Here is a 17500-nt window from a genome sequence, read left to right on the forward strand (position 1 = left end):
CATTGTGGGGGTTTCTACCATAGTATCAACACGGTAGAGCGTTTTTCCATTCACACACACACACATATATATATACACATATTTACACACACAGTATATATTTATATATACAGTGTGTATATATTCATATATATATATATATATATATATTTGTATATATATATATATATATATATATATATATATATATATATATATATATATATTTGTATATATATACATATATATACATATATATACTTTACATAAGTATATATATATATATATATATATATATATATATATATATATATATATATATATATACATGGTCATGGCACTTTTGGAGTGTCTGGCTCGGATCCCCCACCACTGAAAATGTCTGCCACTGCTTAATTCTGATAAAGTGGGCCTCACTGATGAATTTGAAGTCGGTTTCAAGTTGTTACCCCATGAGCTGATCTAGCCTATTTTGGTGACTCTTTTTTGCTCTGGCAGGGGTACCCCACCACGAAAAATGTGTCATTGGTCATTTCTAATACATTTTATCATGTTTATTACATTTTGACTTGTTCTTTCTTACAAGAGCTAAGCTACCTCAAATTTTCTATATATTATCCTGCCCCTGTGTATTACACCCACCGGCAGGGAACCGGCAGACGTCCATTTCTTTGTTTGTCCAAGTATATACATCATTGCTTGCCACAACTAATTTTGTTACCTTTCCAGCTAGGATGACCCCTGCGGGCTCCCGGTCTACATCTCCCCAGCAAATTGCCCAGTCGATACCAAAGTTTTGCAAAATTAAGGAGAAGACTTTATTGGCTGCCTCAAAAACCAAGACGTGAAATCAGTACCTTGCTACACCTCTCTTCCTTGAGGTCATGGAAAGAAACCGATCAACATTGTCAAAATTCGCATGTGTCCGGTGCAGAACCGTGCTTTCACTCTCAGTGTCAGTTCCGTCTCCGTACCGTGATTTTGAATGTCGTCAACGAAATTTCTTAGAGAGAGCGTTCCATCAACCCCGTGAACAAGCTTCGGCATGTTCACGGCACGGACACGGAACTGACACTGAGAGTGAAAGCACGGTTCTGCGCCGGACGTGCGAATGCGTCGGCCGAATGCAAAGTAACGATATTTTTTTCACTGACACTGACGGACTGAGCGGACGCGGCACTGATACGCCACTGATGTGTGGCGTTCCATCAACCCTACAAGAGAACGTTCCATCAACCCTATAAGAGAGCGTTCCACCAATGCTTGCGCCTATATCTATATCTTTCTACCTATATTATTGCCATGTCGAATTAAAAGGGGGAGGAGGATTCCTTAGTGTGAAGGAGGGGAGAGAAGCGTCTGAGAGCGATTTGGCTGAAAACCTCACCAGCCTCTCACCCAAACCTTCCTGGCCAGAAGTCTACTGAAATATCCTTAAATATTTAATAATCTGCCCTCTGGTTACCTTTATATGCAGCACTTGACTCTCATGGACACCAGTGTAAACGAACAAACAAAATGTTTACTGTTTTTGTCTTTTTACTTACAATTTCAAACCAGCTTTGCGTGATGCGTGTGTTCTTCCCAAAATCCTTACTCCCAATGGGGCACCGAGGCACCGTGCACGTGACTACACCATCAAGTGAACGTTCGACTGGACAAATGGTTCGGAGCTCCGTTGAATAGCCCCAAACTTTCGCACCTGTAGAACAACGTAAAAGATTTTTGTACACGGAAATCTGTTTGTTGACATATATGTGCTACATGTTAAATGGATGTGATTATATGTAGATAGTTTTCACGTGACGTCACCAGTAAGGCGTCCGCCATTTTGAAGGCAGTGGAGGCTTGAAGCTGTTGTGTGTCAATTCCTTCCATTTGCTTCTCTTATTTCTGTGGATTTATTAATCGACTATAGTGAATGTCGTGTCTGTGGATGTCATAGCCGGCAAAATCGAGTCTCATTTGGAATTTTATTAGCCGAAAATAATTCGAAATCAAGAAGAAAAGACAAGAATTGAGTGAGGAAAGACTACGTGCGTGTCTTTCTCGCCTGAATCAGAATCTCGAAGGAAAGACTTGGACAACATCAGGATGTGATCAGCTCATTTTTTTTTTTTTTTTAAACATTCTCTTTAGAGGAGAAAGTCTGGATACGTTATCCTTGGCAGCCCATTTCAGTCAGCTGATAAGTTTGCGACACCGTACGGATCTATGTGACTGATTATCATCCGGTTTGTTAGCATTGTGCGAGGTCCGACCCAGTGAATCTTCTTTATACAAATATGCGTATACACAGAAATAAATTCATATCCGTTCATCTAACAGATATATTTACATTTATCTCCATGTATACGATAGATATGCATGTCTAGACTGATATACATCTATTTCAGTCATGTGATGTGAGCGCAAACACTATATTTGAAGAATTCCATTTCTGAGATTGAACGTCTGTCGGTGAGTGCAACAGCTGAGGATGTCCACCAACACCCGCCGTGCGATGTGATGACCCATTCCCCTTCGTAGAGAATGACAGAGATAATCGTGGAAGACACAAAGACATACACATACACTCTCAAATACACTTGCATTCAAGCACACACGCGAGCAATCGCACACAAAAGCATACACACAGTAAACGTGGCATGTGAGCGATAGTGTGTAGATAAATCGAGTCTGGCAGGATGCAGTAACCTTGAGTACCAGTGAAGCATCAGCTGACGTCTTGGTAACATATAACAGTTCATTCACGGGAGACAGACACAGCTGACGGACAGAGACTCAGAATACCACAGGCTTAACGCTAACCCTCACCCAGAACCTCTTGTGAGCCCCAGACCCACGGCACTCTCCCCGGCTAATGCGACTACTAAACCCGAACCTGACGTTATACGAGTTGTGCGGCGCTGCAAGCATACGACAAGCAAGCGAGCTCATCATACCTCCTTAGTCGGCCGGGCGTCAACTGTCAACAAGCGAAATAACGGAAGGGAGAACGCCAAGCAAAAAAACACAGTTCCCCCTCCACCAACTACACAGAATGCGAGTGGAGTGTTGCAAGTACCACCACGTGTTCGGGGCTCCCCAGTCTGACTAGTAACACGGCTTTTGTTGTAATAAAGGCTAACAACAGTCAAAATATTGGAATTGTGGCAGTCATAAAGTGGGATTCATATATTTTACCAGTCATTTACTCAGGGCAGGAATAAAATGCAATATACTTAACAATCTTTATTTCTAAAAATAGCACATCATTAATCCTCTTATTACATTATATTGAACGACCGTTTCACAGATTTTTTAGAAAATTTTTCAAGAAAATGTTTTAGAACATTTCATTTTTAGAACACTTTTTTAGACATTTCTTTTTAGATTTTTTTCTTTCTTTTTTACGATCGTTTCACACACAAAAAAGATTATGTTTCCACTTACCCATTTCAGAGTCAAGACGCGATTATTTTATTCCTTGGTTTACGGATTTTATTTCCGAAAGAAAAACTGACAGGCGATCGCATTTTTTTCTTTTCTTTTTCTTTTCATTTCTGGAACCATGCGACAGGCGATTAAAGAATAAATGAAATACCGATGACAAAACTCCATTACGTGTGGAATACGAATCGTTCCTGTGCCCAGCGACAGGCATGATCTCCTTTGGCAGAAACGGTGACATGTTGTGCTCGACGGCAAATGCCATCGACTGTGGTTTCCGTAGGTATAACAGACAAGAAAAACAGAACATCGCAATCAAATCGTATCGGATGAGGTGCGGCGGGATGAGAAGTCGATTTCTCAACTATTTTTATTTTCGAAAATCGGGAAAAACGTGCGGCAGATCCGTAAGCCAGGAAGTTAAGCCACTGATAATGCCGTTCGAGTGGCAAATTATGTAATTATATCTGGAATTTCTTCACGGGGAATGAAATCAATAATGACACGATCACGCTGCACGGCATACTCTATTCCGTGATTCCTCGACATTGCCACAATGAAGGTGATGGCGATGCAAGTGACAAGTACGATTATTTCCATCATGTTGAGGGTACTTGCTGCCGTAATCTTAGCCGTCGGTAAATCAGTAAGGATACGATCGGGCATTACGGATAACTGCATTCCGTGATTCGTCAACATTGCCACAATGCAGGTGATGGCGATGCAAATAATGCAAATAATGACTACAACAGTTGTTCCGTTGGTGTTCATGGTCCTTTCTGCGATATTCATCCTTGGCCGAACATCAATAAGGATACGGTCATACATTACGGTTATCTTTATTCTGCGATTGCACAACAGTGCTACAATACTGGCGATAGTGATGCAAATAATTAGACCGATTATTTTGTAGTTATCCACGAGTTTTTCTGAAATCATCATACTAGATGGTATTTTCGTTAAATTACGATCAGTCATTGCTAGGCAGATTTCCTTTGCTGTTGCTTGTACTTTGGTATTGATTTTTTTGGTGGTGGTGGTGATGGTGGTGGTTAGAAATACCATTTCAACTTCTCGTATATATTCCATAGATACGATTAATATGTAAAAGTTTTAGAAAATGTATGCAAAATAAACAATATTATCATTTTATGTGTTGGTTTCTCTTTATCAATCATTTTGATTTTATATTTCTTAAGTAAGGAAATATTAAACTTAAGTGTAACCGTACACTACATTTCACAAAAATGTATTTTAGTCAGAACTTTTTAGCGATCTTGCACGATTATAGAAGCCACCCCTTTGTTTGTAACGTTCTCTTTGAATCGCTTCTTATGGGGTAACTTAAATGTTACAATGGAAATAATACGTCTATGTTCATTCATTCTTTTTTCAAAAGTTCTGCCGGTTTCGCCAATGTAAGTATTTCGGACAATCCTTACAAGGAATCGTGAAAATACCTCGAGAGGTATCAAGAGCAACGCTAACCAAAGTATTGCGCAACGTGTTCAGGTAAGTAAAAACGATGTCAATGCCAGCTCCTTTAAAGATACGGCGTTTTTCATCGAGGGACGGGTTGTATGGAATAATTAAGAGATCATTGGCACTGTCCTGTTGCGTGTTACGGGAATGATTATAAAATTTCCATTTCGCAGATGAATGTGCCCGATTTAAGAAAAAACGAGGATATCCTAATTTTGAAAATGTCTCAAAAATAACGCCAAGCTCACGATTGATGAATTCGTTATCGCAAATATAAAGCGGGTGAGTCGAGAAAAAATGAAAATAATTAGCGGTATGAGTGGATTTACGATAAACTGAAAATTTAAGTGAGCCATTTACACTGGGTAAAAGAACGTTGAGAAAAGGTAATTTGCCTGTCTTCCCATTATACTTTAAAGTTAATAGTACGAGCGAGGTTATGGAGTTCATTGAAAAAAATCATCGAAATCCGAACGGTTCGTTTCCCACATAGAAAAAATGTGATCAACATAGCGAAACCAAATCGTGTTCGGCGGGAGGATTGACGGAAGTAGTTCAGATTCAAACATTTCCATATATAAATTAGCTAGAACCGGGATAAGGCTACTTCCCATCGCGATACCATGTATTTGTTTATAGAATTCGCCGTCAAAAGTAGACATTATTCGTGACACACAAACGAAGGGGATCGATAAAGCAATTGACCGGAATAGGGATCCTCTGATGAAATGAAGACACTGATATATCTTTAAACAATAACTGCAATATACGTGAGAGAATGAAAATGATATGGAAGCAGCTTCAAGTGGCGAAGCAGATTATTTTTTTTCTTGTTTTTATGAAAGCACATACGGTGTTGTTGACCTCTCTCTCTCTCTCTCTCTCTCTCTCTCTCTCTCTGTCTCCCTCTCTCTCTCTCTCTCTCTCTCTCTTTCTCTCTCTCTCTCTCTCACTCACTATTTCTCTCTCGCTCTGTTTGTCTCTCTCTCTCTCTCACTCAATATTTCTCTCTCCCTTTCTTTCTTTCTCTCTCTCGCTCTCTCTCTCTATCTGTCTCTCTCTTTCTCTCTCTGTGTCTCTCTCTCTCTCTCGCTCTCGCTCTCTATCTATTTATCTCTCTCTCTCTCTATGTCTCTCACTTTTTCTCTCTCTTTCATTCTTTCTCTCCTCGCTCTCTCCTTCTCTCTCTCTCTCTCTCTCTCTCTCTCTCTCAGAGATTTCACAGAGAATTCATAAAAAATATTAAGAAAGTCACCAATCGATTCAATTTCTTTGTAAAGGACAATTAGTTAAGAAAATGGCAAGTTTACCGGTGTCTACAGTATTCCACTCTTCGCTATTTAGGTACATGGTATTTTGCGATTACGTAATGTAGTGAAATAATAATGGTATTACTGGGAAAAGGCGTCACCATAGAATCGATCAAAACTAACCTTACAGCCTTGAAGATATTTAATTAATGATCACTTTTCATTAAATAAACTTGTTTCGCAAATGAATAATAAAGAAGTTATTTAATTAACAAAATAAATAAAAATAATATTAAAAGGAGCTGAGATTCACACGATCGTTCAGGGTAAACTGAAGATTTCAAGATTTGCATCCCTTGATTCTATTTTTTTTTTTTTTCAAAATCATTTATTTTTTGCTTTTACTTTCAGATAAGTAATCATAGTTACCGGATAAATCAACCGAATATGTCTCTCATGTAGTGTTATATTAGTGTTATCAAATGGTTTACATGTTTTGGCTGGGCAGCGATGCAAGACAAGGAGGTGGAATAAGATTCTCATGCATTTGCTCACACTGTAGTATCCATTGTTTGGAAAAAATAATGATTTGATATGAAATATTTTGCAATATGTGTATATAAGATGAGGTTATCGCGCACATACTAGCACACTATAGTATCCACTTTTAGGGAAAATAATTTGATGCATGTTTTGCGATATACTCATTACAGATAGTAATGTGTTTTCATGGAGAGAGTAATCCCTGTATGAACACTCTCTTGGTTAGACATATCTGAAAGATTTTTATGACAATTGTGGTAGTCATGAATTGTGATTTGCATATTTTACAACCATAAACCAATTGCAGAAAGAAAATACAACATAGAAGACAATTTTTATTTTCTAAAATAACACAATATCATCTTTTAAGTCAGAGAATTAACTGAATATGTCTTTTATGTATTGTTATATTAGTGCCATCAAATAACATCAATTGGCTGGGTAGTGATTATCTTGCACAGTTACTCACACTGCATTATCCATCGTTAAGAAAAATAATGATCTGATATGAAACATATTGCAATATAATCACTATAGATAGAAATGGGTGTTTTTTTCATAAAAAAGAGTAAGGCACATATTAACACTTTCTTGCTTGGATATATCTGAAAGATTTTTATTGGAAATGTGGGTCATAAAGTGGGATTTATATATCTTACATTCACTTACTCAGGGCAGCAATAAAATGCAATATACTTGACAATCTTTATTTCTAAAAATAGCACAGCATCATCATTATTCCTCGAATTTCATTATAGTGATGCACCAGCAACCATAGTGCTTTTTTTTTTTTTTTTTTTTTTATAGTTCTGTGTGTTTTCACCACTTTCATGATAGTTTCAGATTTTTTTAGAACATTTTTTCAGATTTTTTTTTTCTAGAACATTTTTTTTTTAGTATTTTTCTTTTTTAGATTTTTCTTTTACGTTTTTAGAACATTCTTCTTTAGATTTTTCTTTTACGTTTTCAGAACATTCTTCTTTAGATTTTTTTTATGTCAAAAAGGATGCGGTCATGCATTATAGTAAACTATATTAAACGATTCTACAATATTGCCACAAAACAGATGACAAGTTCAGATATTTTTTAAACATTTTTTCAGATTTTTTTTCTTGTTTTTTTTCTTTTTTTCTAGAACATTTGTTTTAGAGCATTTTTCTTTTTTAGTTTTTTCTTTTACGTTTTTAGAACATTCTTTTTTAGATTTTTCTTTTACGTTTTTAGAACATCCTTCTTCAGCTTTTTCTTTTACGTTTTCAAAACATTCTTCTTTAGATTCTTTTATATCAAAAAGGATACGGTCATCCATTATAGTAAACTGTATTCCGCGATTCATCAATATTGTCACTATACAGATGATAGTGAGGCAAATAACTGCGATATTGTTGATGTACATGGTCTCTGTGGAGAGAAATGAGAGAAGCATTAGGCGATAATATGCACACTTTCTTATATACAGATGCTTGATAATGAATATTCATATCATCTGGAAAAAAAACATATATATATATATATATATATATATATATATATATATATATATATATATATATATATATATATATATATATATATATGTCGAGATCATTATTCATTTGACATTTAAAAAGGTGTGCTGGTTCTGATTTCAAAGATGCACATTCGTCACTGAAATATTTTACACTCCAAAAGTGCCATGACCATATATATATATATATATATATATATATATATATATATATATATATATATATATATATATATATATATATATATATATATATATATATCTGTGTGTGTGTGTGTATGTGTGTGTGTGTGTGTGTGTGTGCACATACACGCACACACACATGCATATATATATATATATTGTATATATATATATATACATATATAAAGTACGTATATGCATATATACACACATGTGTATACACACACACACACACACACACACACACATACATATATATGTATATATATATATATATATATATATATATATATATATATATATGTATGTATGTATGTATTTACGTATAAATATATATATATATATATATATATATATATATATATATATTTATTTATTTATTTATATGTAGAGAGAGAGAGAGAGAGGGAATTCGACTCCACACACAGACGAATCAGCTGGATGAAGACGTCGGTGGGAAGAGGAAGACGAGGATCCTCGGCAGGGAACTTCCTCTGAAGGAAAGCGAGGACGTCATCAAGCGGGACCTTGGTGAGCAGGGAGTGGACATCCAAGCTCAGCATGGACTCCGGCTTAAAAGAAATCTCTCGTTCCTGTTTGCCTTTTTCCCCGACTTGGTTCCTGCCTTTCGTGCTTTTGAGGCTTCTGTCATCGCCAAGGCCCGACGGAAGAATCAGCCTCGTATCCTAAGAGACTGCCTCGAGGAGCAGGTGATCCCCTTCCTCGATCTACAATCTCTTGAAGCACTCGCATGAAGGATCTCCCTTTCCGGATTATGGTCGTTCCCTCCTTGAACGGATCCGCGCTGGTAAGAGGGATGTCGAGCATTCCTACTATCGATCGAGGGTTCGTTCTGACCTGAAGGAACGGCTCCCCGACCACGTCTTCCAGCTCATAGCTGACGTGGCCCATGATTCTTCCCGGTTCTTCTCCACCGCCCATGTCCGCTCTCTCATCCAGCAACTCTCCAACCTCACCTCCCGTAGTCCCTGGTCCTGCTTCTCCTTCACCGACGCTTTCACCAACCTTTCCTCTCTGTCCTTGACCCCTCACCAACAACTCCTTGGCTTCGGTCTTTTGTTCTCCGCCCTATCCCCTTACCTCCATTGACATTATTTCTTCCTTCGACCTTTTCATCTCTACCCATAGGAATTCCTTGCCTGATGTCTCCCTCCTTCGTGAGGCCTTCCTCCCGACCTTCGAGTCCCTCCTTCACCCTAACCCTTCCATTCCCAGATGTTACTGTGAGGCCCTTCACAGCCTGTGCAGGGAGGATGTCACCATTTTGCCTTCTGACAAAGGCAACTCGGTGGTGGTCCTCGACCGAGCCTCCTACCTGCAGAAGGCCCAGGACCTGTTAGGTGACAGGTCCCATAAGCCAGCCGTGCCTCTGCGCCCCATCATTTCCACCCGGGGATCTGTGACACATCCTCTGGCGGCTTGGCTGGCTAAGTCTCTCACTTCCCTTCTTGGCACCTTTTCTCCAGCTCAGCTTCGACACTCGCAGGACTTCATCTCCCGTGTCCGTGGTGTCTCGCCGGCGCCCATGCTGAGCTTGGTTGTCAACTCCCTGTTCACCAAGGTCCCGCTTGATGACGTCCTCGCTTTCCTTCAGAGGAAGTTCCCTGCCGAGGATCCTCATCTTCCTCTTCCCACCGACGTCTTCATCCAGCTGATTCGTCTATGTGTGGAGTCGAATTCCTTCTCCTTTGAGAGTCGCTTCTACTCACAGACGTTCGGTGCTGCCATGGGCTCTCCCCTCTCCCCTGTTCTGGCAAACCTGTACATATAGTTCTTCGAGTCGGAGCTCCTCCCCTCCATCTCCTCTCGTCCTTCCATGTGGCTGAGACACGTCAACTACGTCTTTGCTCTCTGGCCTCATGACCTGCTCTATTTCCTGATTTCTTGTTGCAGCTGAACTCTCTCTCACCTTCCATCCGTTTCAAGGTGGAATGGGAGGTTGACAACAAGTTCCCCTTCTTGGACACTCTTGTCCATCGTTCTGCTGATTATTTCTCTTTTTCTTTATACAGGAAACCTATGCACAATGACATGTACATACACTTCTCGTACCATCCGCTGCATGTGGAGAGAGGGGTTGCCACCTCGCTGTTCCTTTGCGCCCTCCGCATCTGTGACCCCAGTACCTGGATGGAGAGATCGATTTCCTTTGTCGTTCGGTCTCCAAACTGGGCTACCCTAGCCATGTTCTCGACGTCGCGTTTTCCAAGGCGCAGCATACCTTCTACCGCATAGAAGGTGTAACTCCTAACGAGACCCCTCACCTGTCAGTCCTCAGCCTGCCTTACAACAAGAACAACGAAGGGAAGGACAAGAAAACACACGAATATGCCGAAGGCCTTTTCGCTATTGCTTCATCATGTGCTGACGAAGCAATAGCGAAAAGGCCTTCGGCATATTCGTGTGTTTTCTTGTCCTTCCCTTCGTTGTTCCTGTTACAATCTGTTCGTCATGAATTCCACTCATCAGCCTGCCTTACACTGATGAGATCTACTCTATCTGTCAGCCCCTGCAGACTCTCCTTTCGCCAGGTGAACACTCCATCGCAACCTGGTTCACACCTGCCCTCCCTCTACCTCGAAGGTGGGCACCTATGCTGTTCCGTGTGCCTCCTTTGATAAGCAGTATTTTGGTGAAATAGATGTCTTACTAAGCGTCTGTCTCAGCATAAATACGCTGTATCTAGGGGACACAACACCCTTTCTGTCATCAGTGGGACACTGGCCATTAGATAGTTTGGAAAGCAGTGTGCATTGTCTTCCCTTCCGCTGATACCCATGCCCGCAGATTGGTGGAATCTTCCTTGATCAAACTACCGTCCAATTTCACCCTGAACAGCGGTTTTTCTCCTGCAGACAGCCTCCTCGCCTCCCATATCCACTGCCTGCTACCTTATGCCGGTCACCCTTCACATAGACCGCTGGATCTTTCGACCTGACCTCCCTTCGTTTTCGTTCTCCTGGCCTCACCTGCCCCGCGTTTCCCGAGTGCCTCTCATTCTCTCCCTCTTATATTGCTTCCTCTCCCTTTCCTCCTCACGCCTCCAGGCTAGTACACTGGTAACGTGCCGTCCTCTCATCCGAGGGATCGGCGGTTCGCGCCCCGCCCAGGCGCGAGAAGTTGCAATTATCGCCCGGAGGTTACTGCTTTGGCTGAGCACCACGGCGGGTAAGGACTAAGCTCTGTAGCGTCAGCGCTTGCTGACACACAGTGATCGAGTCGACATCTGTCGGCACAGGCCGGGCGAGGCTCAGCTTCGCATATCGGACTTATCCTTATCCTTATCCTTTCCTCCTCAGACCCGAAGATGGAATCGAGGACGATTCCGAAACTGTTGTCTCACTTTCTTCATTAAATATAGTTTGTACATTGTGGGGGTTTCTACCATAGTATCAACACGGTAGAGCGTTTTTCCATTCACACACACACACACATATATATATATATATATACATATATATGCATATATATATATATATATATATATATATATATATATATATATATATATATATATATATATATATATGCATATTTACACACACAGTATATATTTATATATACAGTGTGTATATATTCATATATATATATATATATATATATATATATATATATATATATATATATATATATATATATATATATATATATATATATATATATATATATATATATATATATGTATATATATACATATATATACTTTACATAAGTATATATATATATATATATATATATATATATATATATACATGGTCATGGCACTTTTGGAGTGTCTGGCTCGGATCCCCCACCACTGAAAATGTCTGCCACTGCTTAATTCTGATAAAGTGGGCCTCACTGATGAATTTGAAGTCGGTTTCAAGTTGTTACCCCATGAGCTGATCTAGCCTATTTTGGTGACTCTTTTTTGCTCTGGCAGGGGTACCCCACCACGAAAAATGTGTCATTGGTCATTTCTAATACATTTTATCATGTTTATTACATTTTGACTTGTTCTTTCTTACAAGAGCTAAGCTACCTCAAATTTTCTATATATTATCCTGCCCCTGTGTATTACACCCACCGGCAGGGAACCGGCAGACGTCCATTTCTTTGTTTGTCCAAGTATATACATCATTGCTTGCCACAACTAATTTTGTTACCTTTCCAGCTAGGATGACCCCTGCGGGCTCCCGGTCTACATCTCCCCAGCAAATTGCCCAGTCGATACCAAAGTTTTGCAAAATTAAGGAGAAGACTTACTCGGCTGCCTCAAAGACCAAGACGTGAAATCAGTACCTTGCTACACCTCTCTTCCTTGAGGTCATGGAAAGAAACCGGTCAACATTGCCAAAATTCGCATGTGTCCGGTGCAGAACCGTGCTTTCACTCTCAGTGTCAGTTCCGTCTCCGTACCGTGATTTTGAATGTCAACGATATTTCTTAGAGAGAACGTTCCATCAACCCCGTGAACAAGCTTCGGCATGTTCACGACACGGACACGGAACTGACACTGAGAGTGAAAGCACTGTTCTGCGCCGGACGTGCGAATGCGTCGGCCGAATGCAAAGTAACGATATTTTTTTCACTGACACTGACGGACTGAGCGGACGCGGCACTGATACGCCACTGATGTGTCGCGTTCCATCAACCCTACAAGAGAACGTTCCATCAACCCTATAAGAGAGCGTTCCACCAATGCTTGCGCCTATATCTATATCTTTCTACCTATATTATTGCCATGTCGAATTAAAAGGGGGAGGAGGATTCCTTAGTGTGAAGGAGGGGAGAGAAGCGTCTGAGAGCGATTTGGCTGAAAACCTCACCAGCCTCTCACCCAAACCTTCCTGGCCAGAAGTCTACTGAAATATCCTTAAATATTTAATAATCTGCCCTCTGGTTACCTTTATATGCAGCACTTGACTCTCATGGACACCAGTGTAAACGAACAAACAAAATGTTTACGGTTTTTGTCTTTTTACTTACAATTTTAAACCAGCTGTGCGTGATGCGTGTGTTCTTCCCAAAATCCTTACTCCCAATGGGGCACCGAGGCACCGGTCACGCGACAACACCATCAAGTGAACGTTCGACTGGACAAATGGTTCGGGGCTCCGTTAAATAGCCACAAACTGTCGCACCTGTAGAACAACGTAAATGATTTTTGTACATAGAAATCTGTTTGTTGACATATATGTGCTACATATTAAATGGATGTGATTATATGTAGATAGTTTTCACGTGACGTCACCAGTAAGGCGTCCGCCATTTTGAAGGCATTGGAGGCTTGAAGCTGTTGTGTGTCAATTCCTTCCATTTGCTTCTCTTATTTCTGTGGATTTATTAATCGACTATGGTGAATCACTGTCGTGTCTGTGGGTGTCATAACCGGCAAAATCGAGTCTCATTTGGAAATATATTGGCCGAAAATAATTTGAAATCAAGAAGAAAAGACAAGAATTGAGTGAGGAAAGACGACGTGTGTGTCTTTCTCGCCCGAATCAGAATCTCGAAGGAAAGACTTGGACAACATCAGCATGTGATCAGCTCATTTTTTTTCAAACAGTCTCTTTAGAGGAGAAAGTCTGGATACGTTATTCTTGGCATCCCATTCAAGTCAGCTGATAAGTTTGCGACACCGTACGGATCTATGTGACTGATTATCATCCGGTTTGTTAGCATTGTGCGAGGTCCGACCCAGTGAATCTTCTTTATACAAATATGCGTATACACAGAAATAAATTCATATCCGTTCATCTAACAGATACATGTACATTTATCTCTATGTATACGATAGATATGCATGTCTAGACAAACAGATATACATCTATTTCAGTCATGTAATGTCAGCGCAAACACTATATTTGAAGAATTCCATTTCTGAGATTGAACGTCTGTCGGTGACTGCAACAGCTGAGGATGTCCACCAACACCCGCCGTGCGATGTGATGACCCATTCCCCTTCGTAGGGGATGACACAAAGACATACACATACACTCTCTCAAATACACTTGCATTCAAGCACACACGCGAGCAATCGCACACAAAAGCATACACACAGTAAACGTGGCATGTGAGCGATAGTGTGTAGATAAATCGAGTCTGGCAGGATGCAGTAACCTTGAGTAGCAGTGAAGCATCAGCTGACGTCTTGGTAACTTACAACAGTTCATTGACGGGAGACAGAGACATACAGCTGACGGACAGAGGCTCAGAATACCACAGGCTTAACGTTAACCCTCACCCAGAATTTCTTGTGAGCCCCAGCCCCACGGCACTCTTCCCGGGTAATGCGACAACTTACCCGAAACTGATGTTATACGAGTTGTGCGGCGCTGCAAGCACACAACCTGCAAACGCAAGCGAGCTGAGCATACCTCCTTAGTCGGCCGGGCGTCAACCCCCCCCCCCCCTCAAAACCCCCATATTCACCTGCAGCTGAGATGAGCAACAAAGAAACACACCAGAAACAGAAAGTGGAGAAAAAAGCGGAATGACAGATGGGAGAACGCCAAGCAAAAAAAAACAAACAAAAAAAACACAGTTCCCCCTCCACCAACGACACAGAATGCGAGTGGAGTGTTGCAAGTACCACCACGTGCCCGGGGTTCCCCAGTCTGACTAGCAACACGGCTTCTGTTGTGATAAATGATAACAACAGTCAAAACATTGCAAGACAGGAAGCGTCTAATTTAAGCAATGTGGATGCGGGTGGGTTTAAATTCGTAGAAAAGGGGGAAAAAAGAGAAAAAATAAAGATCTAATGTCAAATCCCTACAGGGGGGACCTATACACTACAGACACATAGGAAGTAGATATGGAGAATCATCTGCTCGTTAATTATTCAAAACAAAAATGAGTCATTTATATTAATTCAGCTTCACTGTTTCACTTAACCAATGTGCCAAACTACTATTTACTAATATCTGACGTGCCGACGGAGCGGGCAGAGTGGTAAGCACTCTCCGAAGGCACGGCGGGTTTGGGACAAATATTGTACTTATAATGATTCATGCACACATTACTTATTACGCACAACGGGTTTTCACAATCTTTAAGCCGTAAAAACTAACACTCCCCGTGTGTAAAATGAAAAGGAGCCTAGGCGCAACTGAAAACAAACGCATAAAAAGTAATATTTAATATGGTAGCTTGGACAAATACATAAAAGACAAAAGTATAAGAGATCTTGCGTATACTGCTGGTGTACACATTCCTTATCTTACAAAGCAGCTTCGAATCCTCCGTTTGTCACCGTGCAACAGAATGATAATTGCAGAAAGTGAAAAATGCAGCTCGACTACTGCCTCTATATATACAAAGGCTACTCTAGGCATGCAATCAACCGTAAGGATCTCTGGCTTACTGCTAGCATACTCTTGCTCAGGTAAATTAACCCGTCGATTGGGAGAGAGAGAGAGTACCTGTAGTCCGGCCCGTGCGAGCGTGACTCTCCGTTTCATCTCCCACACCTTCGTCAATGCTTCGGAGGCGGAACAAGCAGGTAAGTCCTTTGTAGTAATCGAAGCTTTTGAATATTGAATAAAACTGTAAATATTTCTATGGATTGAGGATTGTAGTAGAAACAAAGGTACAAACAAAACAAAGTATATATATTTATATTATTGTGAAAAGAGATAATTGCGTCGCTTCAATGTCCACTGAGGTTGTCTTAGTGGTTTCACACGGTGGAGGTCCAAGGTGGTCGTGGGCAGAGATTCCAGGCGTCCAGCCCTGCCACAAATAGCCTGGGACCCCAAGTTGGTTGACATTATCAGCTTGGTTATCACTTAAAATGTCAACTGACCATTTCATAACATACCTTATCTTATATAATTGAACTTTGTTAACAAAACACCCAATAGTCATTCACTCACATGCACATATACTTTGATAATGTCACCCACACATACTCACTCTAACATATACAATCATCCATATAAAATACATGTAAATACAAAGTATTTATTGAACGCAGTGTTTATGTCAACATTTTCCTTTAGCCTTCTCTTCTATTTCTTACCTTTTATTTCCATTTTATTGTGACACTGATGAATACTTTTCTATTTACATCCTCATTTGTAGGAATACATGTATATATCCCATTGTTTGATAATCATGTCTAGTGAAAATTGCCAAAAATCAATATTAACTGAAACACTAAATACCCTATCTATCAAATTCACCAAATTGCTAGCCTATCTGAGCAGGGTATACAAGTGTCACTATACTGGATACCTTCTCATATATGAATATCAACAAGTGATAAGGTGGATAAGATAGCAAAACAAGCACTTTCTCGTGAAGAGTTATCAGCTGTTTTCGAGCCAGAAAGTCCCAAGGTCGTCTTTTGGTGGAATGATGTATTTTATAGTGTTGCAAGGGACTGTATCTTTGATAAAAATAACAACGCCACCACCGCTTTCTAATTTTGTTGAATGAGTGGTACGCCTGTACCGGTCCGAGGTTTCATATATTGGTCTTCAACCATAATTTTGTGATATCTGCAATATCGCGCGTGTGTGTGTGTTTGCTTTTGCGTACGTTTGCGTGCGTGTGTGCTTGAATGCAAGTGTATTTGAGAGAGTGTATGTGTATGTCTCTGTGTCTTCCACGATTACCTCCGTCATCCCCTACGAAGGGGAATGGGTCATCACATCGCACGGCGGGTGTTGGTGGACATCCTCAGCTGTTGCAGTCACCGACAGACGTTCAATCTCAGAAATGGAATTCTTCAAATATAGTGTTTGCGCTCACATCACATGACTGAAATAGATGTATATCTATTAGTCTAGACATGCATATCTATCGTATACATAGAGATAAATGTACATATATCTGTTAGATGAACGGATATGAATTTATTTCTGTGTATACGCATATTTGTATAAAGAAGATTCACTGGGTCGGACCTCGCACAATGCTAACAAACCGGATGATAATCAGTCACATAGATCCGTACGGTGTCGCAAACTTATCAGCTGACTGGAATGGGCTGCCAAGGATAACATATCCAGACTTTGTAAATGATTCATTATTTACATGAAGCCCTTATACATCCGAAGATCTGATGTATTACAAAGGCCTCCCTTCCTGAAATATAAAATAAACCATAGTCGAT

General features: G+C 40.3%; 5 long non-coding RNA genes across 5 annotated transcripts in view; 2 read left to right on the plus strand and 3 right to left on the minus strand.

Annotated features, from left to right (window-relative positions):
• The window catches only part of LOC138867581 (uncharacterized), a 6131-nt gene extending 4467 nt beyond the window's left edge, over positions 1 to 1664 (minus strand). Inside the window, exon 1 of the long non-coding RNA XR_011399840.1 lies at positions 1527 to 1664. This is a non-coding gene — a long non-coding RNA (uncharacterized lncRNA). The remainder of the gene's footprint in view (positions 1 to 1526) is intronic.
• A 426-nt stretch (positions 1665 to 2090) lies between these two features.
• LOC138867582 (uncharacterized) lies at positions 2091 to 4563 on the plus strand. Its single transcript, XR_011399841.1, has 2 exons — positions 2091 to 2233; positions 2376 to 4563. It is a non-coding gene; the product is annotated as an uncharacterized lncRNA (long non-coding RNA).
• Positions 4564 to 7379: 2816 nt separating this feature from the next.
• On the minus strand, positions 7380 to 13660 carry LOC138867583 (uncharacterized). The gene is made up of 2 exons (XR_011399843.1): positions 13366 to 13660; positions 7380 to 8087 (listed from the first exon to the last, which is right to left on the minus strand). It is a non-coding gene; the product is annotated as an uncharacterized lncRNA (long non-coding RNA).
• Positions 13661 to 16250: 2590 nt separating this feature from the next.
• LOC138867584 (uncharacterized) overlaps positions 16251 to 17500 on the minus strand; it is a 1570-nt gene continuing 320 nt past the window's right edge. The window contains exons 2-3 of the long non-coding RNA XR_011399844.1: positions 17292 to 17472; positions 16251 to 17145 (exon numbers count right to left, since the gene is read on the minus strand). This is a non-coding gene — a long non-coding RNA (uncharacterized lncRNA). The remainder of the gene's footprint in view (positions 17146 to 17291; positions 17473 to 17500) is intronic.
• LOC113815989 (uncharacterized) overlaps positions 17473 to 17500 on the plus strand; it is a 1610-nt gene continuing 1582 nt past the window's right edge. Inside the window, exon 1 of the long non-coding RNA XR_011399842.1 lies at positions 17473 to 17500. This exon is cut by the window's right edge and continues 358 nt beyond it. This is a non-coding gene — a long non-coding RNA (uncharacterized lncRNA).

Source organism: Penaeus vannamei, chromosome 31, assembly GCF_042767895.1.
Source record: "Penaeus vannamei isolate JL-2024 chromosome 31, ASM4276789v1, whole genome shotgun sequence".
Lineage (NCBI taxonomy): Eukaryota > Metazoa > Arthropoda > Malacostraca > Decapoda > Penaeidae > Penaeus > Penaeus vannamei.